Source organism: Tamandua tetradactyla, chromosome 1 (assembly GCF_023851605.1).
Source record: "Tamandua tetradactyla isolate mTamTet1 chromosome 1, mTamTet1.pri, whole genome shotgun sequence".
NCBI classification, from domain to species: domain Eukaryota; kingdom Metazoa; phylum Chordata; class Mammalia; order Pilosa; family Myrmecophagidae; genus Tamandua; species Tamandua tetradactyla.
This window is the reverse complement of record NC_135327.1, coordinates 30562075-30589841: the sequence shown is the minus strand read 5'-3', so window position 1 is coordinate 30589841 and position 27767 is coordinate 30562075. Positions and strand designations below refer to the sequence as shown.

General features: G+C 36.5%; 1 long non-coding RNA gene across 9 annotated transcripts in view; it reads left to right on the top strand.

The window, feature by feature from the left end:
- Positions 1-1536: 1536 nt before the first annotated feature.
- Positions 1537-27767, top strand: part of LOC143683947 (uncharacterized) — a 355121-nt gene continuing 328890 nt past the window's right edge. For all 9 annotated transcript variants that reach the window (XR_013175749.1, XR_013175748.1, XR_013175757.1 and 6 more), the window contains exons 1-3: positions 1537-1646; positions 5374-5594; positions 5689-5907. This is a non-coding gene — a long non-coding RNA (uncharacterized LOC143683947). The remainder of the gene's footprint in view (positions 1647-5373; positions 5595-5688; positions 5908-27767) is intronic.

Below are 27767 nucleotides of genomic sequence, written 5' to 3'. Positions count from 1 at the left end.
TTTATTTAATGGGTATACTCTGCTATTATCAGCATTCATTTTGATGATCAAATAGTACCAGATATGACCAGTGAGAGCCCCTTCAAGCTGATTTCAGTTTTTTTTTGTCACGTCTGTACTATTATTTGAGTACTTTCCTACTTTGTGGCACAGGATGAGTACATTCTGGCTCATCATTCTGTTCCAAGCCTTGAGTCAACCATTTCTCAAGAAACCTTATATTCTCTTGTTGGAGAATGATGTTTAGAAACCAAGATTTGCGCACTAGGTGTGCTAATTGCTTTTGGATTGTCAGTCTCCCCTCCCAGAGGATAGAGCTATGGAGTATGTATGATGCACATACTATTTATGTATATGTATATACATATATTTACATATATACTTTTACATATTTACACCTATATGAATTTTTATAAATCTATCTGCATGTATTGAATGCCATGAGTTCTCACTGGCAAATACCTCCATTTCCAACAGAAAATCACAGGATTCATTCTCCATTTCTCCCTTTCCATATTTGTAAACTTTTCCAACAGTGGGGAAATGGGGTTCTGTTATCACTAATATACTTACTTATTGGATTAATACATTTTGTACCTAACTAATTGCTGCCCTCCCTTGGATTTACTTTGCTTGGGCTCTGAGGATTCATGGCAGGATGCCACTGCTACCACTAACCCCCACCCATGCTGGACCCATTCTTTACTCCCTTCAAGCCAAAGACTGGACACAGTAATGTGAACAAAGTGAACCTGATCCCTGCTTGCATGGCACCTGCTTTTTACCTGGAAAGCATCAATATGCTTTTTTTTTTTTTTTTTTTTTTTTACATGGGCAGGCACTGGGAATCCTCGGGCATGGCAGGCAAGCATTCTTACCTGCTGAGCCACCGTGGCCTGCCCATCAATATGTTTTTGAATTTTAAATTTTCTTCTAGTGGGCACTGACCTTCACTAGGTAGTTATATAAACATGGTAGAGTTAATAGGCCAATACCTGCAGAAATGTTATACACAGATTCAAATTTAGATCAATGCCAGTGAAGTTTTTCCCATAATAATTCTTTCTCGGAACAGGTTTAGAAAAGATACAAGTCAATTTGAATAATAATGACCTATAAGTTATTCCTCAGCATCTAGAATATTTATCAGAATCATCAAAGTACTAATAACCTCATCTTTTAATATTTTCCTTTACTCCCAGCTAAATCTTCATTGTCAAATTTCATTCGTATGCAAATCCTTTCAGTTAAGTCTTATATAGAAGCCTAATATGTAAAATAGATGTTGGAATTGGGATTTGGGCAGCTTTTCCCTTTCTCTGCCCCTTCAAATGAAGCCTATGAGGCAACTCTGCGCAACATAGTTTGAAAACCCCTGGTTACACAAATGCTATGCTGTTCCTCATTCAGACTTTTGGAAAATGCCATTCTTTTACATACTCAACAAATAATTATTAAGATCTTTTTCTGTGCTGAGTACTGTGCTAGGTGCTGGAGAAAAACAAAACAGGAGACCAGAAAGGCCCATTGTGACCTCACTGAGCTCGGAGACAACATAAACATAAAGAAATACATCAAGAATTGTCAGATTGTGGTAAGAAATATGAAAGAAAATGAAGGGGATTCCGGAAAGCCTATTGGCAGAGGTTGGTGTTTTAAATAAGATTTTCTGGCAAGACTGATAAAGTGGAGATCTTGAGGCTGAGTCTAAACTAAGGAGGAAAAGTGGACAGCAGTGGTGACATAATTTCAGACCAAGGGAAAGATGTACATAAAGGCACCAAGTTCAGGAAAGAATTGGGGGCATTTTCAAGAAACCAAAGAGACAGAGCTAAAGCGTATTGATCAAGGGTGGGAGGAGAATTTGTAGAGATGGGAAGGGGTCAGATCTTATAGCAACTTGGCTAGGAATTTGGATTTTATTCTTAAAGATATAGGAAATCATGAACGGATTTTATGGAGGAAAGTGATTTAATGGGTATTAGTCCTATTTGGGCTGTCCAGCATCTCACCTTCCTTCCTGTATTAGGGAGGTTCCCCTTTGGGTGAGTCTTGATGATCAGTGCTCAGCACCTTCACCCTCCTGCCTTGCCCCCCACCCCCACCTGAGTCCCTGCTCTTCTGCCCATTGTCAGCTAGAGGTATGGGACATGAATCTCAGCTTGGCCAGCTGTATGCTCTCTCCTGGGGCTTTCGATCAGAAGGGGGACTAGGAAACATGGTACTGTGGAGAATCTCTTCTCACAGCTCTGGGGAGGGTGGGGAGAGCAGAACTGCTAGAGGCAATTAGTTCTGTGTATCTTTACATCCTTTTGAAAGCATCCTGTAATTCAGCTCAGCACAAAATGCAAGTTCAGAATGAAAACCCCAAGCTAGCAGTTGAAAACAGCCAAAGAGTATGTTTGGCATATGCAACATTTAAACAATGAATTATTTGTCAACATTTACAAAGGGAGATCGGATTTTATTGTGAAAATTCTTAGCTTTGCTATAAAAAAGAGTAGAGCTGTGCCCCTTTAAAAAGGAAATGAACTGTTCCTTTTGCATCATCCCCCACCACTCCTTCTTGTCTCTTTCATCTGGTGAATATTTATGTTACTTGCTTACCCATATGGGGGAACTATAATTTTGAGATTCCCCAGAGATAACCACAAAGTTTAAATTCTGTTCCATAGATGTCTAAAAAAGATAAGAACATGAATGAAAATGCTTCCATTAGTGTTCTTAAAATACTGATTATGGGGTGGTGCAACAGTGGCTCAGTGGCAGAGTTCTCGCCTGCCATGCTGGAGACCTGGGTTCGTTTCCCAGAGGCTACCATGCAAAAAATAAATAAATAAATAAAAAATATTGATTATGGTAGGAATCAAGCTTCAATATTTCATTCCTTAGTAATATAGTTGGAATAAAATATTCTATAGCTATTACGTACTAGAATGAAGTTAATGATCTTGAATCCCAAAAATATTACGAACATGTTGACCAAAATTAAAATGTAAACAAACTGAGAAAAACATGTTTTTGTAATAAGTGATAACCAGACATACATGCAAGGACCTAAGGACTGGCTTGAGGCCTGTCAGAGGGACACTCTCTTGAAAAGAATATTGCTGACCAGTCCTCGGAGACATAAAACCAGGGCTGGTGTCACTCCAGTGAGCGTCAGGTAGACACGGGCTGACCCTCAGTCGCCCTGACTCCTGGCTCCAATGTTCCCTCTGGCCTAGATGCATAGACATCAGCGCCTCCAGCCCATGGCTTTGGACCCTCTGCTGATGCCCTGCTGGACAGGCCCTGAGACCTTTCCTCAGAGGTCCCTGCCTGCCTTATGTCTGCCCTCGGGATGATGGACTTCAGAGACTCTGGCATCTCCACCTTTAAGGGTGCTGTGTGCTCCTGACCTGGTTATTGTGCATTAGTTGTGTTGTATTGAGCATCCAAATTCGTCATCGAACAAAATCTGCTTACGATTTGTGAACATTTCTTGGTTAATATTATGACAATTAACCAATAGCTGTAATTCTTGAATAATTACTTATGAGAAGGATTTGTTTTTATTTTTAACATTAATTTTAATTCGTACATACTCTATATGCCACACATACAAGATTATTTTTAACACCATAAAAAGGGAAGTAAATGAATGTGGTATCACATAAGGCAATTTTGTGCACATATAAACATGATAGCTTTTGTCATTTGGGAAAAAAATTCTTTTTTTTCCTGAAATCCAAGATTGCTCTGCTTTTTCTTCTCTCACCAATATTTAGCTTCTTTGGTGCTTGGTACTTTCTTTTGGTTTTTAATTTACTTGTGTATTTTCTGTATTATTAGACATGCTCAAAAATCATATACATTTTATAGACATAAAAAATTAAGCATCATAGAAAAGATGACATTGCTAGCAGATTTGTTGGATAACTGTGGAGATTTAAGTTGGAAAATAAATGAGAGAACTCTTTGATCAATTTCTACACAGGGCATTGGGAAAATGGAGACACTCATTTCTTAAAGGATTTGACTAACACCAGGGATTAAGTTAGTGCCAGAGTCATATTTGATACTCTCTGGGGGGTGGGCTGGGGAAAGGGATCGGTTCCTAGAGTCTAATCCCAGATAGGAAATAACTACCTTTCCTTCCCCCTACTTAAAAGGCCTTGCGTGATCTAGCTTTTCTCTACCTCTATGACTCTTTTTCTTCCTTTTCCTGACATGGCTTACTAAATTCAGCTTACACATTCTTCTTTTTGTTTCTAGAATGTACTCACGTGCAAAGGAAGAATGAGGATGAGGCAAGGGATGTGCCACTTAAATTTTTACCCCTTCCTCCCTTCAATTGTGTATCTGAGTAAGGCACTCACCTTCAGGCACAGTTTTCAAGAGGACATAGAAATCTAAGTAATCAAGATCAGTATTCTTCAATGCAATATTTTTTAAAAATCAAAACATCCAAGATGAGCAAATTATCAAAATTTAAAATCAGTGTTGTGCCAAGCCATATTCCAAAGAGATCAAAAGGAAAACTGTGTGCTCCTTCATACACATTTTTATGTATTGATAGTTGATGTCTTCCATAATATTAAAGTGGTTGAAAGATACTGAATAATTGAAATATATTAAACATTAAATAAATAATTTAAATACATTAATGTTTTGAGGTACTTTAAAACTCAAGACATTAATTTTAATTTTAAATATCTCACTTATGCCAACAACCAGAACTTACTATAATTTTATTTTCCTGGTTCTAACGGAAGAAACATCGATAATATCTTCAAAATTACTTCCTCTTTTTTCTCATTTTCAATTGAGAATAGTACCATGTTTGACAATTTTTCTGACAAATGAATGACCATCTTAAATTTTTAAAATGATGTTAACTAAAAAGTTATGTGACCTTTGGAGGTGGGAACAAGGAAGAGCTCTTACCCATTCAGATTCTGAGCAGGTTGAAAAAAAAATGATGGAGTGGTAGACTGTGATCAAAATATCCCTCAATTCCTAGAGAGTCTGGATGTAGGGCAACTTGAGGTCTGTTATTCAAAAGTTGGATAGGCTGAATTTCAAAGTTGGATAGACTCAATCCATCCAGTTATAGATAACTCTAGAATAAGCCAGGACTCTCTCTTCCCCTTCCTCTCAAAGTATGGAATGTGCCTCTCAAGAAGCAAAGCAAAGGCTGGAACTGAGTTAAACATGAACAGTCATTCTACCTAAATTACCACTCAGATGTCCCAGCATATACTCTGAGACAAAGAAAATTGAGGCTAGAGAGAGGCCGGAAGTTGCACTAATTGAGCTGCCTTTGCAGGAAGGGACATCAGAGATGGAGAAGGATCCACACTAATGCAGACTAATTATCATCTTCCTCAGAATCTGCATCTGCTCTCCCTTCTGCCTGAAACATTCTTCCTCTTCATCTTCATATAGCCGATGGTTCTCAACGTTTTTGGCCAAAGCTCAGCTGTTGCCCTTTGAACAGGTCTTGCATTGACTACTCTCCTCAGGGTTGTCAGCCTGCTTCTAGGCACCATCAGGTCACCATTTTTTTTCTTTATGGGAACTTCTATCTAAAATTGCTTCATCAATTGAAGGTAAGTTCTATCATGGCAGGCATCTTTTCTGTCTAGTTGAGTACCTCAAACTGACCAGCACGTGTAAGCAGCTGTCTTCACTTGGTTTTTCTAGATCCAGAGTCTGACATGAGTTTTCCTGGAGAAGGAATGAGTCACAGGAGTGCTCTGAAGAGAAGGGAGAGAAGCAGGAGTGTGATGAGGAAGATGCTTATGAGGAACAGGTAGAATCAGTTCTTAGGGATAGCAGCCAACCAGGTTTACCAAGGACTGAGGGCTTTCTAGGGAATTTCAGTGCTGAAACTGGAACTATTGGTCAGCGGCATCACCAGAGGTATGTTGGAGCATGAGCAGTATCATAAAGTTGTCCCCCTTTGTGGTCAGAGGACTGGGTTGTTGTTTTTTTTTTTTTTTTTTTTTTTGCACGGCAGCCACCAGGAACCGAACCCGGGTCTTCCGACATGGCAGGTGAGAACTCTGCCTGCTAGGCCACTGTGGTCTGCCCAGAGGGCTGGCTTCTTAACCTAAGTATGAGTCAGTCATTGACTGGGAAAGGTGGCTCCCAACAGGTGAGGGCAATTCACAAGAAGGATGCAGCTGTTAGCTATTAGCAAGCAGCACTCCAAGCTCCAGGGTGATGAGTGTGTTTCCTAATAAAGGGGATCTAGGTGAAGCGCTGATGGAGCAATACATATTTGTTTAACGAATGAATGAAATATATGAAATTTATAATCTCATCCCATGTTAATCGAAGTGACCCAACTTTTGTCTCTTTGATATGTTGGGCTTTGGGTAAGTGAGATGGTATGAATTCTTCTAGCTCTATTTTCATGCATATTGATATCTTACTTTTTCAACTGGAATACTCTGTGCCTTAATTCTTCTCTCATTTGTGTAGGCACAAAGTTTATGACTTGCTGGCTCAGATTCCTTCAGTCAGTTAATGCACACTGGGGGTAAGTTAGGAACTTTAAGAGAATGCACTAACTTCTTAATGAATCCAGGGAAATTCTGGTACTATTCCAATATGACAAGTGGTATCCTAGTGGGGCAACAGAGACATTTTTTCTTGAATACAACCAATGGAAAAGTTGTAAAGAATTAGGTATTCATTTGGCCTCTCTATGTTATTCCAAATGACTTTTTGGAGGCTCTTTCCACCTGCCACATATACTTACCTTCCACTTAAATAACTGTGATTTTAAATTATGAAGCATATGCCTATCTTCATATGTGTGTTATCTATATGTATATATGTTGTATGTGTTTGTGTGTGTGTGTGTGTTTGTATAACAACTCCCTCTTTCCTTTAAACAATATTAATGGCAGTTTGGAAGGACACATATAAAACCAATTATTAAAGGAATAAGAGAGAAAAGTTAAAACACCAACACCCACCACCATAAAGACAAAATAAATCAGGTTAGTAATGAGTTTAATACAAAATTGCATATTATTATATCTCTATGCACAAATTACTCAACACACATCTAATATTAAAAGAGAAATTGCTAAGTTTGCAAGGACAAACCAATTCTTTATGAAAGGTATTGGTATTCTTGGGCTGAAGAAAAAGTAAGTATCTCACATGAGTCTTCATATACGACTACGTGCAATATATATTGTTCATATATATTATTACATTGCAATAGATACATTTTTGGAAAATAAACTTGAGCACATTATTTGGTAAAAGTTATAGGGCTTATGGGGAAAATAAGAGTAGCCAAATCAATCAAATGATGTGACTATTTAATTAGAATAATAATAAAAATAGTAATAGTCCTAAAAAGAAGATATTAACACTCAAAAGAGAAGTTACTTCTTAATAAAGAAATACTACAGTAAATATAGGACTATTCATTTTTCCCAAACGGTGAAGAAAACTCAGAAGAAGGGGTAGCGAATTTAATTAAAATTAGAAGACCAGGCAGTACATGAGACAATGGGAGAACCATGCAGAAAGCATTTCCAAGATAGCACCAAGATCAACTAAATGTTGAGAACTTGGAGTGAATGGGCCTCTTGTTGTCTTCTGTGGGTGGCTGAGTTTGTGCTACTTGAACTCATACTGTGGATGTTATATTGACATTATTCCTGCACTTACCCTTCTCATATCAGCTGATTTACATTACAGAAACATGGCTTGTAGAACACACTGTGTCCTCCCATATGTCATACATGTGGGGATTTTAGGGCACCAAGCCAAATACCTTTACAAAAAATTGTAGTAACGTGGAATAAACAAATATTTTTATTTGTTTTAGAAAGTACAACACAATATAAATTACCTTATTTTTAAGCTAGTTGTGTGGAGCTCAGTTTGTCATTTTTGAAGGTACATAATAGATATCTTACTAAATGGCAGGCTCACTGAGGTTTGGTAATTAGCAGAGAGAGGATGCTTTTCCAGAATGCAAAGTAGTGTGTTGTCTGGTTTCAAAAAAAAAATCCATTGATAAGATCTGGCCTTACCAGTCCAAATACAATTGGATGAATGGGGTCAAGATTGGCTTACTATTTTTCTTAAAAGTGGCACAATTTACAGTTGACTTTTCTGAGTATTTCATACTGCCATTGTGTTATCACAATATTTTAAAGGTAAATAATAGGAAATGAAACAATTTTAACTTATGTTGGTTTATAATGAGACCTTGGATATCCATTTAGAATGTGGAAGGTTTTGACACATTTTCCTCCTAGCAAGTAAAGACTGACCCTCAGGATAAATCAAAGTTATTATGTGGACTCTTCTGATAACAGCACTTAAAGAAAGATGAAAATGCACAGCTAGTCTAAATATAAATGGCATATCCAATTTGGAAATAAATGGCCAAAGGAGTCAAGAACTATTGAAATAAATGCCTTCATTGTGCTTAGCCATTCAGAATAATATTATGAAGCAAACGCTAGGATTTACTAGTGGCACTTATCACTTTATGAATGTACAGGTGCTGTATGATGTTATTTTTGTGTCCTTTCCCTTACAGGGAAATAATACATAAAATTCACAGTAATATACATAAAGAGATATTAGAAAAATTAAATGAGAACATGATCATCAAGTGGGGCAAATAATTTGGAAACCCGCATTTCCCTCATGGACTCACATTAGTTCTGTGAAGCCATGCTGTGTATGATAATTTTAAAAATCTGTATAGATTCTTAGAGTCGAGCAAAGACTTTTGTTTTTTCCTTTGGACAAATTTCTGTCTAGAATTTATGTCCAGTCCTGTCCAGCTTAGTCAATTGGTTTGGAGCTGAGTGACTCTAACTCTCTATATTCTTTTGACATGTGCCAAACAGGAAAACAGTCTTGAGGTGTGGTCTTCTCCTGTGCCTTTTGGGGAGGGGTCAGAATTGTGATGGAAAACACAGGTTCTGAAATTCTACTGCTCGAATTCTAACCCTGGCTTCACTTCCATGTAGTTGTGTCATTTTAGGAAAGTTATTAAATCTCTAGTAGCCTCAGCTTCCTCTGTGGAATAGAAACAATTCTCATATGAGCCCTAAAAAGATTGCTCTGAGGATTGGATGAGACAGTGCTTTTAATAGAGTACCTGGTACATAGCCACAACTCCATAAATAATGGCTTTCATCATCAACATCACTTTTAATATTATACCAGCTGTAGATCCAGGCTGAGGCAAGAATGGATTTGTTTTTCTAGGGCAGTAGAAGCTGCTCTTTGAATGGGGGAGCTGTGGATAACAATCTTCATTTATCTAAAACTTGGAACTTCTTCACCACTTCTTTGCATATATTTCACTATGCATTAGTCTGAAATCAAGCTGTGAGAGGGAATGAATTTGATGCAAGTTTCGGTAGTTTAAAACATTCTGGTAGGAAACCATACATGGAAGAGTCATCATAATAATAGGTCAAGCAGGAATAGTCAGCCAAGATATTAAAGAGTTTCTTGGAGTTTGCTTAGATGATGTGATTGTTGTGAATGACAAGGTAAAAATCTATGCTTGTTCATGAATGGTCCCCAAAAATGATTGCTTCAATAAAGACAATCAAATGCAATTCTTTTGTAATCAAGCCCTATATTTTCCTACTGGGAGTATTGGTTTTGCTAGATGTAATTTAGAACTTTGTTGTTATTTGATGTACAAAGAAACAGCCTCAGTTATAAAGACTGTCCTTGTCACCCAAAGGAAAGTAGAAATGTCAAGACAGATAAGAACCATATTTCCCTTTGATGACCTAAACAAATCATAGCATGGTAGCATGCATTTTAATCTCTCAGAATAAATGCATAAAAATGAACTTACTTTTTAAATTGGAAGAATTGATCATTATTTTATTTTGGATAGAGATTTGTTCTGGGAGATTGTTGCTTAAAAAGAGGCAAATAGTATAATTTACATATGCAAGGGGGTATATTTTTATCCAAACTAGGGGAATAACTAAAAATTGTCTTTAAATTATTCTCTGAAAATTGATTTTAGCCACTGCAATATGTTTTATTTTTATTTTCAATACCCTCGGTGATAATCAATTTTTATCCTTTGAAAGAAGATAACTCCTCTCTTGCAGATATCATCAATCATCACTTTTCTTTCTCTTATTCTATTAAATTAACCAATGAACTGCAATGTAGTTGCACTCAAATACCTACCATCTCCACATGTGGCAGATATTGCTATTGTTTAACAATCCATTCTCCAATTGCCCTTTACTAACAGAACATGGTTTTTTCAAGGCAAGAATGTATAACTAAATATTCATTCTCCTGGCCCCCTTGCAGCTAGATCTGATCATGCATCATAGGTCAGGTCAATGAGAAGTGAGTAGAAGTCTGATGTATGTTTCTGAACCTCCATCACTTCTGCCCTTCACCATGACTTTGCTGCATCTTCAGTTTTCTTCTTCATCTTCACTTCTTCTCTTGCCACTAGATTATTCCATCAGAACATGAAAATATTCTAGTGTATTTCAAATTTATAGAAACTTCCCTTGGCCGTTCTCCCTTAGCGTAATGACTCATTTCTCTTCTCCATTCCCAAACAACTTAAACATGCTGTATATGTTTTCTCGATTTTCTAAACTTCTCCTTTAGCCCAGTACAATCCTGCTTTTCTTCCTTCCAGCTCATTACAACCAATCTTCTACAAATCACCAATTACTGTGTAGCCAAATCCACTGGATAATATTATTTTTTCTTACCTATTGGAAATATTTGATACAATTTACCAATCTCTTCTTAAAATGCCTCCTTGTTTATTTTTGTTGTTGTTGTTGTTATTTATTTTGTTGTTTGTCAGTATTTTGTTTCATCAGTATATTCTCGGTTTTTCTTCCTCACTTACTACTACTCCAGCCTGGCTTTCTGTTTTACATAAGATCTCTAAAACATTAGACTCTCTCAAGGTTAGGCCTTGTACCTCTTTCTTATTTATGTATATTTCTCCTTAAATTCCCCAAATAGTAAAAAGTTATATTTGCTATGGTCTCTCTTCTGAGCTCCAGACTTGTATATTGAAATGCCCATTTCACATCTGGTGGATACCTAATATCTCATGTTTAACATATCCAGATGAACTCACCCCTCCTCACCTCTTTAGTCTCAGTCTTTTCTAACTCACAAAATGGCTCATCAGAAGATATCTTCATCCAATTTTTAAAGCCAGAACACAGAAGTCATACTCAAAGTCTCCTCTTTCTTACTTACATCTAATCTATCAGTAAGTCCAGTTAGTTCCATCTTAAGACTCTATACTGTATAACTGTCTTACTTTGCTGTATCATACAATATCCATTGTAATCTTTTAAAAAATTAAAGTACTCTATAAGAGCTAAAATTAAAAAGAATGACAATACCAAGTGGTGTTTGAGGCTATGGAGTAATGAGTTCTCACACCCTGCTGCAGCAAGTTTTAATTGATAAAACCACTTTGAAAAGAAGATGCATTGCTTAATAAAATTGAACATGCAACATTTCTGTTCCTAGAGTTGTACCAACAAGAATGAGTGAATATATGCACCAGGAAACATGTGCAAGAATTCATATGAGCGATATTCAAATTAGTAAAAGGGAACAAGTCAATGCATATTAACAGTAGAATGAATGCAGACAGTAAATTGAGGCATAGATATATAATGGAATATGCTAGAGCAATGAAAATGAAATGTTTACCCCTCATGAAACAACATGAATGAATTTCTAAATTGATACTATTTCTAAATTGAATTTCACAAATGGTGTGTAGAATAATTTTATATATGAAAATTTAAGCTATAGTGCTTAGTGGTACATATTTAGGTGGGAAAATATAAAGAAAAAATGAAAATTATTACTGTAAAAGTCAAGAAATGGTCACCCATGGTGGAAGAGGAAGGTGATTTTGAGTGGGAAAAGATGTATAGGTGGTGTCTGGGTTGCTGGCAATGCTCATTTCTTATCTTGCTTTTGGTTTTAAATCTGCATGCTTTATAGTAAGTCATTAATACATACATTTACATTTTGTATATGCATTATATTTCACACTTAAAAAATACAAAAGAAAAATATCCGTTGCTTATAGAATGAAATGCAGACACATCATGGCTGACAAGATTGTGGTGAAAAATGACCCCATTTTAAGAACCAAGGGTATTATCTTTTCCCCCAAAGTGGTTGCATTTAATGCTTTGGTGATTATTAAGACTTATTTTGAATAAGAGACGTTTGGGCTAGAAGATATCACAGAGACTGTGTAGCAGAAAGGAAACTGATAGACAGCTAAGGTAATTCTTCATGAGGAAAGATTTGTGAGGAAAGAAGGGACAGAGTGATGGAAGGTGGAGGGATGGAAGGAGGGAGAGAGGGAGATAGAGAAAAGGAGAGAGAGAATGGGAGAGAGAGAAAAAAGAAGAGAGAAAGAAAATGAAGATGATTAAATAGAATGGTATCTTGTGTGTTAGCCACTTATAAAGGAGATGAAGATGAGGGTTGGAAAGCTTTTAGTAGGGGCCACCAACTGGTCTTCGTGTGTATCTCTGTGTGTGCTTATGTGTGTGCATTTGTGTGCGTGTTTTCTATGGATAATATCTAATTGTATGTGAGATGAATTTCAGTCGTTTCTTTCCAAAAATCCCTTGAGGATCCTTCAGACTTTTATCATCCCAAAGCACCAATATTGGTTCTTATTTGCCTTATATAAAAGTCATCCATCCATCCTCATGACCATTTTCAGTTGACTTAGATCTGCCTTAGATTTGAAGTTCTCAGTATCCGGGAGCTTGGACATTCAGTACCCTGGGACCCTGTCCTGGCCTCTTTGCTAGGCTGGTTGTTTAAATAATTAATCCCCCAGTTGATTACATAGTCACCAGAGCTTTGTCAATCTGCATGAAACATCTGAATGCTAATGAAATGGCCCAGCACATTAATTAGACTGTCAATAGATCATTCTGTCTTAAAAGCTCTGGTTCTTTTCTCTTCATTTATTTTCAAACAATAGAGCAGCAGAGCATTAGAAATGAAATCAGAATATTAATTAATGTCTATTCAGTAAATTTCCAAACAAGTTCTTCATATAGATATACAGCAGAAATATTTTTAAAAGTAATTTCATTATATCGAATGTAATCTCTTTTCCTATTAATCATAAGGAATGAAAAAAGCACACATTGATGATGCTGACATACACCTTTACTCTAAAGAGATTTCAATAGCAATGTATTAATAACACTAACTCGACCAATAAAATATGGGTCTCAAAAAGAGAAAAAACATTTTCCAAATAATTTAATCATAATTGATGCCCAGTTCGAAAAGTCCACGTTGGGCAGGATATACATTTTGTTACAAACTAAGATAATAAAATTCAAACTGTCAGATTTTGTAGGCTTGTTTCAAGCTAACATGATTTTAAAATTCATTAAGAAAATATTTGTATACATGACAAAAACTTTAATTTGAAATAATAAACTTAGGGCATTAACTTATCCATTATAAACATATTGGGAACTTTGGAAAACAAATCACTGATGTTTATCATCCTGTAGTCCACTTACTGTTATTAAAAGAGAGGACAAAGGACCAAAAATAAATACAAAGCAATGGATAAACTGAAATGAGGAGACAATTTTGAGATTGCTATGTCATTTCATGGCTTTACTGTTGCCGACAGTTAAGCTATGTGTCCGGGGCTTAAGATACGCTCCCAAAGAAGCGGCTAGTTGGAAATGCCTCGAAAACAAAATTGCTAAAAATTGTTGGCTGTTGCCTTTTCTAAACCTCGCAAGTTTGCTGATTTAATTCCTATTGAGGAATTGAGCAGTGGTACACACATTTTTCTTCATGGTATTATGTTGTCTTTTGTTGTTGTAGGTGATTTGAAATCCATAAATCAAGCACACAGAAGAAATGGTTAACCAAATATTTTGTTACATTTCCTTCTGTTCTATTTGGCCATCCTCACTTTATGGTATATAAATTTATATTTATATATATCTGGCATAGACTCTGTTTGGTAAATATTAGCTTATATCTTGTATTTTAAAAATTAAGCTTTATTCAGGTAATTTGCATGAAAACAATCCACTTTTTCTTAATACTAAACCATTCTTGATTCCTTAAAGTAACCCTATTTGATGACGGTTTATTATCTTCTAACATGCTGCTAAATATAATAGCCAAGATTTTACTAGGATTTTAGCCTCTGTATTTATGGATGAGTTTGGTCTGTGCTTTTTGTGAATTTTACTTTTGTAAGTTTGACATAGGCTCAATTTAAGTATGATTAGAGAAGGCCTTTAAAAAATTTCTATAATATCACAAATAACGTGGGATCAATGTTCTTAGAAATGAGAAATTCAAAAAACTAAAATCCTGTGAGTTCAGAATTGTACATTTGTGTGTGCTCACTGAGTTTTTATATTTATGCATGAATTTTGATAATTTATACCAAAACGTCTCATAAATGAGTCAAACTGCTGTGTTCAATAAGCATAGTGGTTCTTATTATATTTTTGTATAACTTTTGTTATCTTCCACATATTTAATTTTACAAGTTCCTTCTATTTCCCCATTGCCCTTTTTATGATCAGTTAAGAAATTTCTTTATTTTAATGTTTTTTTAAAATCATCTCTTAAATTAAAATATGATGTCTTTCCTTTTCTAAAGCACTAAAACATTTTCATTACTTTTATTGCTTTTTAAAAAGTTCATTCTTACTTATTTTCTCAATTTTTAAATAAAAACACTTAAAGCCTTAGTAAACTTGTGAATATGCTGTTCAACAGTTTTGAAAACTATTTTCTCAACTTTCTTTTAAAGCAGTCTAATGAATACCTACACACGCTTCACCAACTATTAACCAACTATTCACCTTTGCCACCTCTCCCCTCGCCCAATAGAGCCCCTCTCCCTTTCTCTTCCTCCCACTTGCTCTTGCTGGCTCACACTCTTTCTCTTTTTTGTTGAACTATTTGAGTAGGTCACAGACTTGACGATATTTCCAAACTATGTCTTCAGTTTGTATGGGCTAAGTAGAAGAACATTCTCTTACAAAAATCACAATGTAGGTACAATATTAAGTAATTGAACGTGTTTGAATTATATTATCTAATATACATTCCATACTCAAAGGTTTAAAATAATGTCCCAATAATGCCTTTTATAAAGATATATTTCCAGCTCCAGGATCCAATCCAGGACCATTGATTGCCTTTAGCTGTTGTGTCTCTTGGGTTTGCTTTAAGTTTCCCAGGCTTTCTTTGATTTTCTTCATATTGGTAATATTGAAGGGTTCAGGCCAGTTGTTTTGCAGAGTTCTTTTAAGTTGAGTTGTTCAGATTCTTTTCTTGTAATTAGAATCAGGCAGTGTATTTTTCACAGGAATACTGCCTAAGTGATGTCTTCAGGAAGCACATGATGCCATTTTGAGCCATCATTGATTATTTCCTTTGCTTACTTGTTCAATGGAGTGTCTTCAGATTTCTCCACTCTGAATCTACCACCCCACCCATACTTTTGTAATTACTAAGTAATCTTTGAGAAGACACTTTGAATTGTATAAATATCCTGTCCGCAACAAAGAGTTTAATATCCAGTGATCATTTTTGCCATAGTCAATAATTATGATCTTTGCAAAATAGTGAATGTCTGACTCTTTAATTTCCTTTACATTTATCAGTAGGGTGGGCATTCTACGGATAAACAAACAAACAAAAATCAAGAAAACCACTGTTCTTCCTTAAAAAAGTATTTGCATCAACATACTTTTTTTTTTTCAGTATGCTCCAATCAGTTAATGCCATTATTCATTGCAATTCTCAGTTTTTCCAGATTTGGCATATAGCTGGCCCTTATGTCCTTTCGGCATGTCTTCATCAGTTTTTTAACACTTCCTTAGTTCTTAGCATAGCAGTATGTTTAAAACTCACTTACATTTTCTCTGTCCCAGCCATGGAATCAGCCTTTCAGTGGATACTCGCATCTGATAAACTAGATGTTAACACTAGTTGTGGTATACATTTATACATATATGTAAATATGAAATACTCAATTCACACTGATACTTCTAACTTCAATCCAGAACCTCAAGGGTCTTGCATGATCCAGGAAGGGGAAGGGTAGAAGGCAAAATGGAATCCGCTATTTTATTTGGAAAGGGATGCTGTCCACAGGGAATAGGACAGCAGCTGCTTACCTCTCTTTGGATAGACTATAGACTGTGGTATATGGACACAGCAATGACTGTTTAGGAAGGGATTTTTTTTTATCTGGGTACCAAGTCTACCTAAACAAAACTGAGGTGATGTTAGTAAGAAAGAAGGATAGAAGTGAATATTAGGTTGCTAGCTAGAAGTAGGTAACAAAATATTACATATGAACTGAGAGGAAAACATGCAGCGCGTTAAATTCTCTTACTTCTGGAATCACTACAATTCTTGCCCCTCATGCTTAAGAGGAGCATAAGATCCTCCTTTTAGTTTAAATTGATAATATCTTTTTTTTCCTGCTTGAACAGGCACTGGAAACTGAACCCGGGTCTCTGGCATGGCAGGTGAGAACTCTGCCTGTTGAGCCACCGTGGCCTGCCCCAAATTGATTACATCTTTTTTTTTTTTAGAGAAGTTGTAGGTTTACAGAAAACATCATGTAGAAAATATGGAGTTCCCATATACCACCCCACATTATGTTTTCCCTATTATTAGTATTTTGCCTTTATTATAATTGATGAAACAGTATCGTAATACTTACATTATTGGCTGTAGTCCATAGTTTACAGTAGCTTTCATAGTGTGTGTTGTATAGTCCTGTTTTATTTTTATTCTGCTAACATATATACAATTAAAAATTTCCCCCCTTTAATGATAATGCATGGTGTATATTTCTTCCATTCTTTCATTTTCAACATACTTGTGCCTTTAAATTTTATTTTTATTAATTAAAGAAAAAAAAGAAATTAACACAACATTTAGAAATCATTCCATTCTACATATGCAATCAGTAATTCTTAACATCATCACATAGGTGCATGATCATCATTTCTTAGTACCTTTGCATCGATTTAGGAAAAGAACTAGCAAAACAACAGAAAAAGATATAGAATGTAATATAGAGAAAAAAATAAAAATAATAATAATAGTAAAGAAAAAAAAGAAAAGGAAAAAGAAAAAAAGACAGAAACTAACAGGCAAAAAAAAAAACATATAGCTCAGATGCAGCTTCATTCAGTATTTTAACATGATTACTTTACAATTAGGTATTATTGTGCTGTCCATTTTTGAGTTTTTGTATCTAGTCCTGTTGCACAGTCTGTATCCCTTCAGTTCCAATTACCCATTATCTTACCCTGTTTCTAACTCCTGCTGGTCTCTGCTACCAATGACATATTCCAAGTTTATTCTCGAATGTCCATTCACATCAGTGGGACCATACAGTATTTGTCCTTTAGTTTTTGGCTAGACTCACTCAGCATAATGTTCTCTAGGTCCATCCATGTTATTACATGCTTCATAAGTTTATCCTGTCTTAAAGCTGCATAATATTCCATCATATGTATATACCACAGTTTGTTTAGCCACTCATCTGTTGATGGACATTTTGGCTGTTTCCATCTCTTTGCAATTGTAAATAACGCTGCTATAAACATTGGTGTGCAAATGTCCGTTTGTGTCTTTGCCCTTAAGTCCTTTGAGTAGATACCTAGCAATGGTATTTCTGGGTCGTATGGTAATTCTATATTCAGCTTTTTGAGGAACCGCCAAACTGCCTTCCACAGTGGTTGCACCATTTGACATTCCCACCAACAGTGGATAAGTGTGCCTCTTTCTCCGCATCCTCTCCAGCACTTGTCATTTTCTGTTTTGTTGATAATGGCCATTCTGGTGGGTGTGAGATGATATCTCATTGTGGTTTTGATTTGCATTTCTCTAATGGCCAGGGACATTGAGCATCTCTTCATGTGCCTTTTGGCCATTTGTATTTCCTCTTCTGATAGGTGTCTGTTCAAGTCTTTTTCCCATTTTGTAATTGGGTTGGCTGTCTTTTTGTTGTTGAGTTGAACAATCTCTTTATAAATTCTGGATACTAGACCTTTATCTGATATGTCGTTTCCAAATATTGTCTCCCATTGTGTAGGCTGTCTTTCTACTTTCTTGATGAAGTTTTTTGATGCCCAAAAGTGTTTAATTTTGAGGAGCTCCCATTTCTTTCTTTCTTTCTTCAGTGCTCTTGCTTTAGGTTTAAGGTCCATAAAACTGCCTCCAATTGTAAGTTTCATAAGATATCTCCCTACATTTTCCTCTAACTGTTTTATGGCCTTAGACCTAATGTTTAGATCTTTGATCCATTTTGAGTTGACTTTTGTATAGGGTGTGAGATACGGGTCCTCTTTCATTCTTTTGCATATGGATATCCAGTTCTCTAGGCACCATTTATTGAAGAGACTGTTCTGTCCCAGGTGAGCTGGCTTGACTGCCTTATCAAAAATCAAATGTCCATAGATGAGAGAGTCTATATCTGAGCACTCTATTCGATTCCATTGGTCGATATATCTATCTTTATGCCAATACCATGCTGTTTTGACCACTGTGGCTTCATAATATGCCTTAAAGTCTGGTAGCGTGAGACCTCCAGCTTCATTTTTTTTCCTCAAGATACTTTTAGCAATTCGGGGCACCCTGCCCTTCCAGATAAATTTGCTTATTGGTTTTTCTATTTCTGAAAAATAAGTTGTTGGGATTTTGATTGGTATTGCATTGAATCTGTAAATCAATTTAGGTAGGATTGACATCTTAACTATATTTAGTCTTCCAATCCATGAACACAGTATGCCCTTCCATCTATTTAGGTCTTCTGTGATTTCTTTTAACAGTTTTTTGTAGTTTTCTTTGTATAGGTTTTTTGTCTCTTTAGTTAAATTTATTCCTAGGTATTTTATTCTTTTAGTTGCAATTGTAAATGGAATTCGTTTCTTGATTTCCCCCTCAGCTTGTTCATTGCTAGTATATAGAAATGCTACAGATTTTTGAATGATGATCTTGTAACCTGCTACTTTGCTGTACTCATTTATTAGCTCTAGTAGTTTTGTTGTGGATTTTTCCGGGTTTTCAACATATAATATCATATCATCTGCAAACAGTGATAGTTTTACTTCTTCCTTTCCAATTTTGATGCCTTGTATTTCTTTTTCTTGTCTAATTGCTCTGGCTAGAACCTCCAACATGATGTTGAATAATAGTGGTGATAATGGACATCTTTGTCTTGTTCCTGATCTTAGGGGGAAAGTTTTCAATGTTTCTCCATTGAGGATGATATTAGCTGTGGGTTTTTCATATATTCCCTCTATCATTTTAAGGGAGTTCCCTTTTATTCCTATCTTTTGAAGTGTTTTCAACTGGAAAAGATGTTGAATCTTGTCAAATGCGTTCTCTGCATCAATTGAGATGATCATGTGATTTTTCTGCTTTGATTTGTTGATATGATGTATTACATTAATTGATTTTCTTATGTTGAACCATCCTTGCATACCTGGGATGAATCCTACTTGGTCATGATGTATAATTCTTTTAATGTGTTGTTGGATTCGATTTGCTAGAATTTTGTTGAGGATTTTTGCATCTATATTCATTAGAGAGATTGGTCTGTAGTTTTCTTTTTTTGTAATATCTTTGCCTGGTTTTGGTATGAGGGTGATGTTGGCTTCATAGAATGAATTAGGTAGTTTTCCCTCCACTTCGATTTTTTTGAAGAGTTTGAGGAGAGTTGGTACTAATTCTTTCTGGAATGTTTGATAGAATTCACATGTGAAGCCGTCTGGTCCTGGACTTTTCTTTTTAGGAAGCTTTTGAATGACTGATTCAATTTCTTTACTTGTGATTGGTTTGTTGAGGTCATCTGTTTCTTCTTGAGTCAGAATTGGTTGTTCATGTCTTTCCAGGAACCCATCCATTTCATCTAAATTGTTGTATTTATTAGCGTAAAGTTGTTCATAGTATCCTGTTATTACCTCCTTTATTTCTGTGAGGTCAGTGGTTATGTCTCCTCTTCCATTTCTGATCTTATTTATTTGCATCCTCTCTCTTCTTCTTTTTGTCAATCTTGGTAAGGGCCCATCAATCATTGATTTTCTCATAGAACCAACTTCTGGTCTTATTGATTTTCTCTATTGTTTTCATGTTTTCAATTTCATTTATTTCTGCTCTAATCTTTGTTATTTCTTTCCTTTTGCTTGCTTTGGGGTTAGTTTGCTGTTCTTTCTCCAGTTCTTCCAAGTGGACAGTTAATTCCTGAATTTTTGCCTTTTCTTCTTTTCTGATATAGGCATTTAGAGCAATAAATTTCCCTCTTAGCACTGCCTTTGCTGCGTCCCATAGGTTTTGATATGTTGTGTTTTCATTTTCATTCGCCTCAAGATATTTACTAATTTCTCTTGCAATTTCTTCCTTGACCCACTCGTTGTTTAAGAGTGTGTTGTTGAGCCTCCACATATTTGTGAATTTTCTGGCACTCCGCCTATTATTGATTTCCAACTTCATTCCTTTATGATCCGAGAAAGTGTTGTGTATGATTTCAATCTTTTTAAATTTGTTAAGACTTGCTTTGTGATCCAGCATATGGTCTATCTTTGAGAATGATCCATGAGCACTTGAGAAAAAGGTGTATCCTGCTGTTGTGGGATGTAATGTCCTACAAATGTCTGTTAAGTCTAGCTCATTTATAGTAATATTCAAATTCTCTATTTCTTTGTTGATCCTCTGTCTAGATGTTCTGTCCATTGATGAGAGTGGTGAATTGAAGTCTCCAACTATTATGGTATATGTGTCTATTTCCCTTTTCAGTGTTTGCAGTGTATTCCTCACATATTTTGGGGCATTCTGGTTCAGTGCAGAAATGTTTATGATTGTTATGTCTTCTTGTTTGATTGTTCCTTTTATTAGTAGATAGTGTCCTTCTTTGTCTCTTTTAACTGTTTTACATTTGAAGTCTAATTTGCTGGATACTAGTATAGCTACTCCTGCTCTTTTCTGGTTGTCATTTGCATGAAATATCTTTTCCCAACCTTTCACTTTCAACCTATGTTTATCTTTGGGTCTAAGATGTGTTTCCTGTAGACAGCATATAGAAGGATCTTGTTTTTTAATCCATTCTGCCAGTCTATACCTTTTGATTGGGGAATTCAGTCCATTAACATTTAGTGTTATTACTGTTTGGATAATATTTTCCTCTACCATTTTGCCTTTTGTATTATATATATCATATCTGATTTTCCTTCTTTCTACACTCTTCTCCATACCTCTTTCTTCTGTCTTTTCATATCTGACTTTAGTGCTCCCTTTAGTATTTCTTGCAGAGCTGGTCTCTTGGTCACAAATTCTCTCAGTGACTTTTTGCCTGAAAATGTTTTAATTTCACCCTCATTTATGAAGGACAATTTTGCTGGATATAGAAATCTTGGTTGGCAGTTTTTCTCTTTCAGTAATTTAAATATATCATCCCACTCTCTTCTAACTTCCATGGTTTCTGCTGAGAAATCTACACATAGTCTTATTGGGTTTCCCTTGTATGTGATGGATTGTTTTTCTCTTGCTGCTTTCAAGATCCTCTCTTTCTCTTTGACCTCTGACATTCTAACTAGTAAGTGTCTTGGAAAACACCTATTTGGGTCTATTCTCTTTGGGGTGCGTTGCACTTCTTGGTATCTGTAATTTTAGGTCTTTCATAAGAGTTGGGAAATTTTCAGTGATAATTTCTTCCATTAGTTTTTCTCTTCCTTTTCCCTTCTCTTCTCCTTCTGGGAAACCCACAACATGTATATTTGTGCGCTTCATATTGTCCTTGAGTTCCCTGATCCCCTGTTCAAAATTTTCCATTCTTTTCCCTATAGTTTCTTTTTCTTTTGGAATTCAGATGTTCCATCCTCCAATTCACTAATTCTAGCTTCTGTCTCTTTAAATCTACCATTGTAGGTATCCATTGTTTTTTCCATCTTTTCTACTTTGTCCTTCACTCCCATAAGTTCTGTGATTTGTTTCTTCAGTTTTTCTATTTCTTCTTTTTGTTCAGGCCATGTCTTCTTCATGTCCTCCCTCAATTTATCGATTTGGTTTTTGAAGAGGTTTACCATTTCTGTTCGTATATTCAGCATTAGTTGTCTCAGCTCCTGTATCTCATTTGAACTATTGGTTTGCTCCTTTGACTGGTCCATATCTTCAATTTTCCGAGCATGATCCATTATCTTCTGCTGGCGTCTGGGCATTTAATCAGATTTCCCTGGGTGTGGGACCCAGCAGGTTGAAAGATTTTTCTGTGATAACTCTGGGCTCTGTTTTTCTTATCCTGCCCAGTAGGTGGCGCTCGTGGTGCTAGTCTGTCTGCGGGTCCCACCAGTAAAAGATGCTGTGGCTCCTTTAACTTTGGAAAACTCTCACTGTAGGGGAGGGTCGCCGGCCTCCACAGCTTGGGGGAACGCCTGTCCAAATCTCCCAGCCAGTCCAGGGCACCAAGCGTGGTGGGTGGGTGCCGGCCTCTGCGGCTTGGGGAAGTGCCTATCCAGCGTTCCCAGCCAGACTGGGAAGCCACGTGTTTGGAAGGGACCCCAGTCACCAGTCTTCGCGGCTTGGGGTATCTCTGATCCAATTCTCCCAGCTGGTCTGGGGGGTCATGTGTGTGGGGGGTCGCCAGCCACCGTGGCTTGAGGGGATCACCTGTCCAATTCTCCCAGCCGGCCTGGGAAGGAGGGAGGGAGGGACTCCGGCCACTTACTGCCCCGGCCCGGGGAAGCACGCGCCCCTCAGCGATCTCACCGCAGCGGGTTCTCCCAGCCAGTCAGCCGTTCCAGAATGGGGTACTCTGTCTTCTTGGTCTCTGTCGTGGCTCCGGGTGCTGTTCTGTACCGTTTCTACTTCCCTAGTAGCTGTTTTGGAGGAGGAACTAAGACCCGCGCATCTTACTAAGCCGCCATCTTCTCCCGAAGTCTGTGCCTTTAAATTGAAAGGTGGATCTCTTGGAAACAGCATATTGATGAGCCAGTCTCTGCCTTTCGACTGACTGCTTGATCCATTTACATTTAAAGTAATTATTGATAATACAGGACATTCTACTGACATTTTTATTTTTGGTCTTTGTGAGTCTTATATTTTGCTAGTCCCTCAATTCTTAATAATGAATACTTTATATTTATTTGATCTTTTGTGTTGTACCATTTTGAGTCCTTTCTCATTTCTTTCCGTATATGTTTTTATTTCTTGTTACTGGTTTATTTCTGGGCTTAAATTTAACGTTATTCTGTGCTCCCTGTCATTCAGTTGTTCAAATGAGCTATACAGATAGAGTGAACTAGATTATGCACTATAGAAAATTTCAGTTTCAGACCAACCAAACATTTCTTCCATTGGTTTCAAAGAGTATATGTGGTTCTAAAATATAGTCACTGTCTTCCTTACCCCTATGTTCTGAATTACTTTAATACCAACCTGTTTGACTTCATTCTTATCTTTAAATATCAGGTTATGCATATAAAACAGCCTCTCAAAATCCAGAAATAATAATCACCACTCCAGACAATGTGTCTGCTCTCAAAGGTTACAATCTAGGCCCCTGTTTTCTTATAAGCATTTTCTAAAGGTGACCATACCATTGTTGTTTTTTTGTTTTTGGCTTACTTTTTCTCACCAAATGTCCCACATGTTTATTCACATTGTTGTATTCCTCATGACTTTGTTCCTTTTTGTAGCAGTACAAACTTCATTCTTAAGTATACACCATCGTTCACCAATCTACTTCTCTGTCAGTGCATTCTTCAGCTACCTGCATTCATTGGGCATCATGTAGAGGGCCCAAAGTCCACAGCCCATCAACATTCTTAATTTTAGATAATTTTACTGTTCCCAAGAGAAAGAACACCAATAAACACACCCTCACCAAATAGGAAATCTAAAACTCCTTTTAACTCTTGCCCCTCCTCCCATTATTAACCTCTGCTGTTGCTGTGGTAGTGCCGATGGTTTCCTTCTGACCATAGCTCATAGCATGCAATAGCAGTTTTCCCCATGTACCTTAGACTTAAACATTCTTTGTAGAAGAATCATATCTTTTAAATAATTCTTGTGAGAAGTAATTCATATTTCTAGTGTTAATCAGTGGGACACATGGGGTCCTTACACCCCTCTCAATAGTGTTCATCTTCAATTTGGTAATATTACTTACAGAACCACTAGAGAACCACCTTCATTCCTATTTATTCCCTTACATTGGAGTTCAACCTCATTAGCTAACGGTTCACCCATTTCTAGCTTCTATGTATCTCTAAGTCCCCTATATTCTGTATGATAACCTTCTGATTATACCTTTATGCTGGTTCTAAAAGTGGAATCATACAGTATCTATCCTTTTGTATTTGGCTAACTTCACTCAGCATTATGTCCTCAAGGCTCATCCATCTTGTCATGTGCTTCAGTACATCATTTTGTCTTACTGCTGCATAATATTCATCATATGTATATACCACATTTTGCTGATCCACTTGTCTGTTGATGGGTATTTGGTTTGTTTCCATCTTTTGGCAATTGTGAATAATGCTGCTAGGAACATTGGTGCGCAAATGTCTGTTTGTGTCATTGCTTTCAGCTCTTCTAGGTACATACCAAGGAGTGCTATTGCTGGGTCATAGGGCAATTTGATATATAAATTCCTAAGGAACCACCAAACAGTCTTCCATAGTGGCTGCGCCATTATACATTCCCACTAGCAGTACATAAGTGTCCAGTTTCTCCACATCCTCTCCAACATTTATAGTTTCCTGCTTGTTTAATAGCAGCCATTCTTAGAGGCATGGGTGGTATCTTATTGTAGGCTTGATGCGCATTTCCCTTTTAGCCAATGAAAATGAGCATCTGTTCATGTGCTTTTGAGCCATCCGTACTTGCTCTTCAGAAAAATGCTTATTCATAACTTTAGCCCATTTTATAATTGGGTTGTTTGTTCTTTTGTTGTTGAGTTATATGATTTCTTTGTATATACAGGAAATTAAACCTTTGTCCAATATGTGATTTCCAAGTATTTTGCCCACTGAGTTGGCTGCCTCTTCTTCACCTTTTTGACAAAGTCTTTTGAAATGCAGAATCATTTGATTTTGAGGAGTTCCCATTTATTTATTTTTTTCTTTTTTTTTTTTTTTGCTTGTGCTTTGGGTATAAAATTTAGGAACTTACCTCCTATTACTAGGTCTTAAAGATGTTTACTTACATTTCCTTCTAGAAGCTTTATGGTGCTAGTTCTTATATTTAGGTGTTTGATCCACTTGGGTTAATTTTTGTTTAGGGTGTAGCATAGGGGTTGCACTCTCAGAACCAAAATCTGTTCTAGTTTGCTAGCTACCAGAATGCAACACACCAGAAACAGATTGGCTTTTAATAAAAGGGGATTTATTTCATTAGTTCTTCAGTGGAAAGGCAGCTAACTTTCATCTGAGGTTCTTTCTTACATGGAAAGGCTCAGGATAATCTCTGCTAGCCTTCTCTCCAGATCTGTGGGATCCAACAACTTTGCCTGGGGGGGGATTTGTTTCTGCATCTCCAAAGACCTGGGCTGAGCTGTGAGTGCTGAGATGAGGTATCCTGAGCTGCTTGGGCTGTGCTACATTGCACTCTCTCATTTAAGTAGCAGACAATTAAGTCAAATGCCATTCATTGCAGTAGGCACGCCTCCTAACCAACTGCAGATGTAATCAGAAACAGATGAGGTTCACATTCATGTCCGTAGCAACAGAACTAGGTGCCTTCACCTGGCCAAGTTGACAACTGAATCTAACTACCACATGGGTCCTCTTTCATTCTCTTGGCTATTGATATCCAGTTCTTCTATGCCCAATTATTGAAAAGATTATTTTGTCCCAGTTCAGAGGATTTAGAGGCTTTGTCAAAAATCAGTTGACCATAAATTTGTTGGTCTATTTCTGCACTCTCAATTTGATTCCATTGGTCAATGCCCCTGTCTTTGTGGCAGTACCATGCTGTTTTGACCACTGTGGCTTTATAACAGTTTTAAAGTCAGGGAGTGTTAATCCTCCCACTTCCTTCTTGTTTTTAGGATACTTTTAGCTATTCAGGGTCTCTTTCCCTTCCAGATCAATTTGTTAGTTGGCTTTTCTAAGTCTTCATTGTTAGAATATTGATTGGTACTGTGTTGAATCTATGGATCAGTTTGGGGAGAATTGACATCTTAACTATATTTAGCATTTCTATCCATGAGCAGGGAACATCTTTCCACATATTTAGATCTCCTTTGATTTCTTTTAGCAATGTTATGTAGTTTTCTGTGTACAAGTCCTTTATGTTCCTAGTTAAGTTCATTCCTAAGCACTTGATTCTTTTAGTTGCTATTTTGAATGAAATTTTTCCTTCACTGACTCCTCAGCTAGGTTGTTGCTTGTGTATAGAAATGTTACTGATTTTTGCACATCAGTTTTTTATCCTGCTGCCTTGATGAATTTGTTTATTAGCTCAAGTAAATTTTCTGTAGATTTCTCAGGCCCTTCCAAGTATATCATCTATACTTTCATCAAATAATGAGAGTTTTCCTTCTTCCCTTCCAATTTGGATATCCTTTATTTCTTTGTCCTGCATGATTGCTCTAGCTAGAACTTCTAGCACAATGTTGAATAATAGTGGTGGCAGTGAGCATCCTTGTCTTGTCCCTGATCTTAGGGGGAAGCTTTCAGTCTCTCTCCATTGAGTACAATGCTGGCTGTTGGCTTTTCATAAATTCTTTTTATCATATTGAGGTAGTTATCTTTGATTCCTATCTTTTGGGGTGTTCTGTCTGAAACAGATGCTGAATTTTGTTGAATGCTTTTTCAGCATCAATCAAGATGATTATGTGATTTTTCCCTTTTGATTTGTTAATGTGCTGAATTACATTAATTGATTTTCTTGTGTTAAGCCATCCTTGCATTCCTGGTATAAACCCCACTTGGTCATGGTGTATAATTCTTTTAATGTGCTGTTGGATTTGATTTGCTAATATTTAATTGAGAATTTTTGCATCTACTAGGGAGACTGGCCTGTAGGTTTCCTTTCTTATAGCATTTTACCCGGTTTTGGTATTAAAACAATATCAGCTTCATAAAATGAGTTAGGTAGAGTTCCTTTTTCCTCAGTTTTTTTGACGAGTTTGAGCAGGATAGATGTTAATTCTTTATGAAATGATTGATAAAATTCCCCTGTGAAGTCATCTGGCCCTTGGCTTTTCTTTCTAGGGAGATTTTTGGTGACTGATTAAATCTCTTTACTTGTGATTGGTTTGTTGAGATCTTCTATTTCTTCCTGAGTCAGTGTAGCTTGTTTGTGTGTCTCCAGGAATTTGTCCATTTCATCTGAGTTGTCTAGTTTGTTGGTGTATAGTTGTTCATACTATCCTCTTATGATTGCTTTTATTTCTTCAGGGTGGTAATGCACCCCTTCTCATATCTGATTTTGTTTATTTGCATCCTCTCTCTTTTTTTCTTTGTCAATCTTGCTAGTGGCCCATCAATTTTCTGATTTTCTGAAAGAACCAACTTTTGGTTTTATTGATTCTTTCTATTGTTCTTTTGTTCTCCCATTCATTTATCTTTGCTTTAATCTTTGTTATTCCTCTTCTTCTATTTGCTTTAGAGTTAGTTTGCTGTTCTTTCTCAAGTTCCTTCAGGTATGCTGTTAAGTCCTTGATTTTTGCTCTTTCTTGTTTCTTAATATAGACATTTGTGGTAATA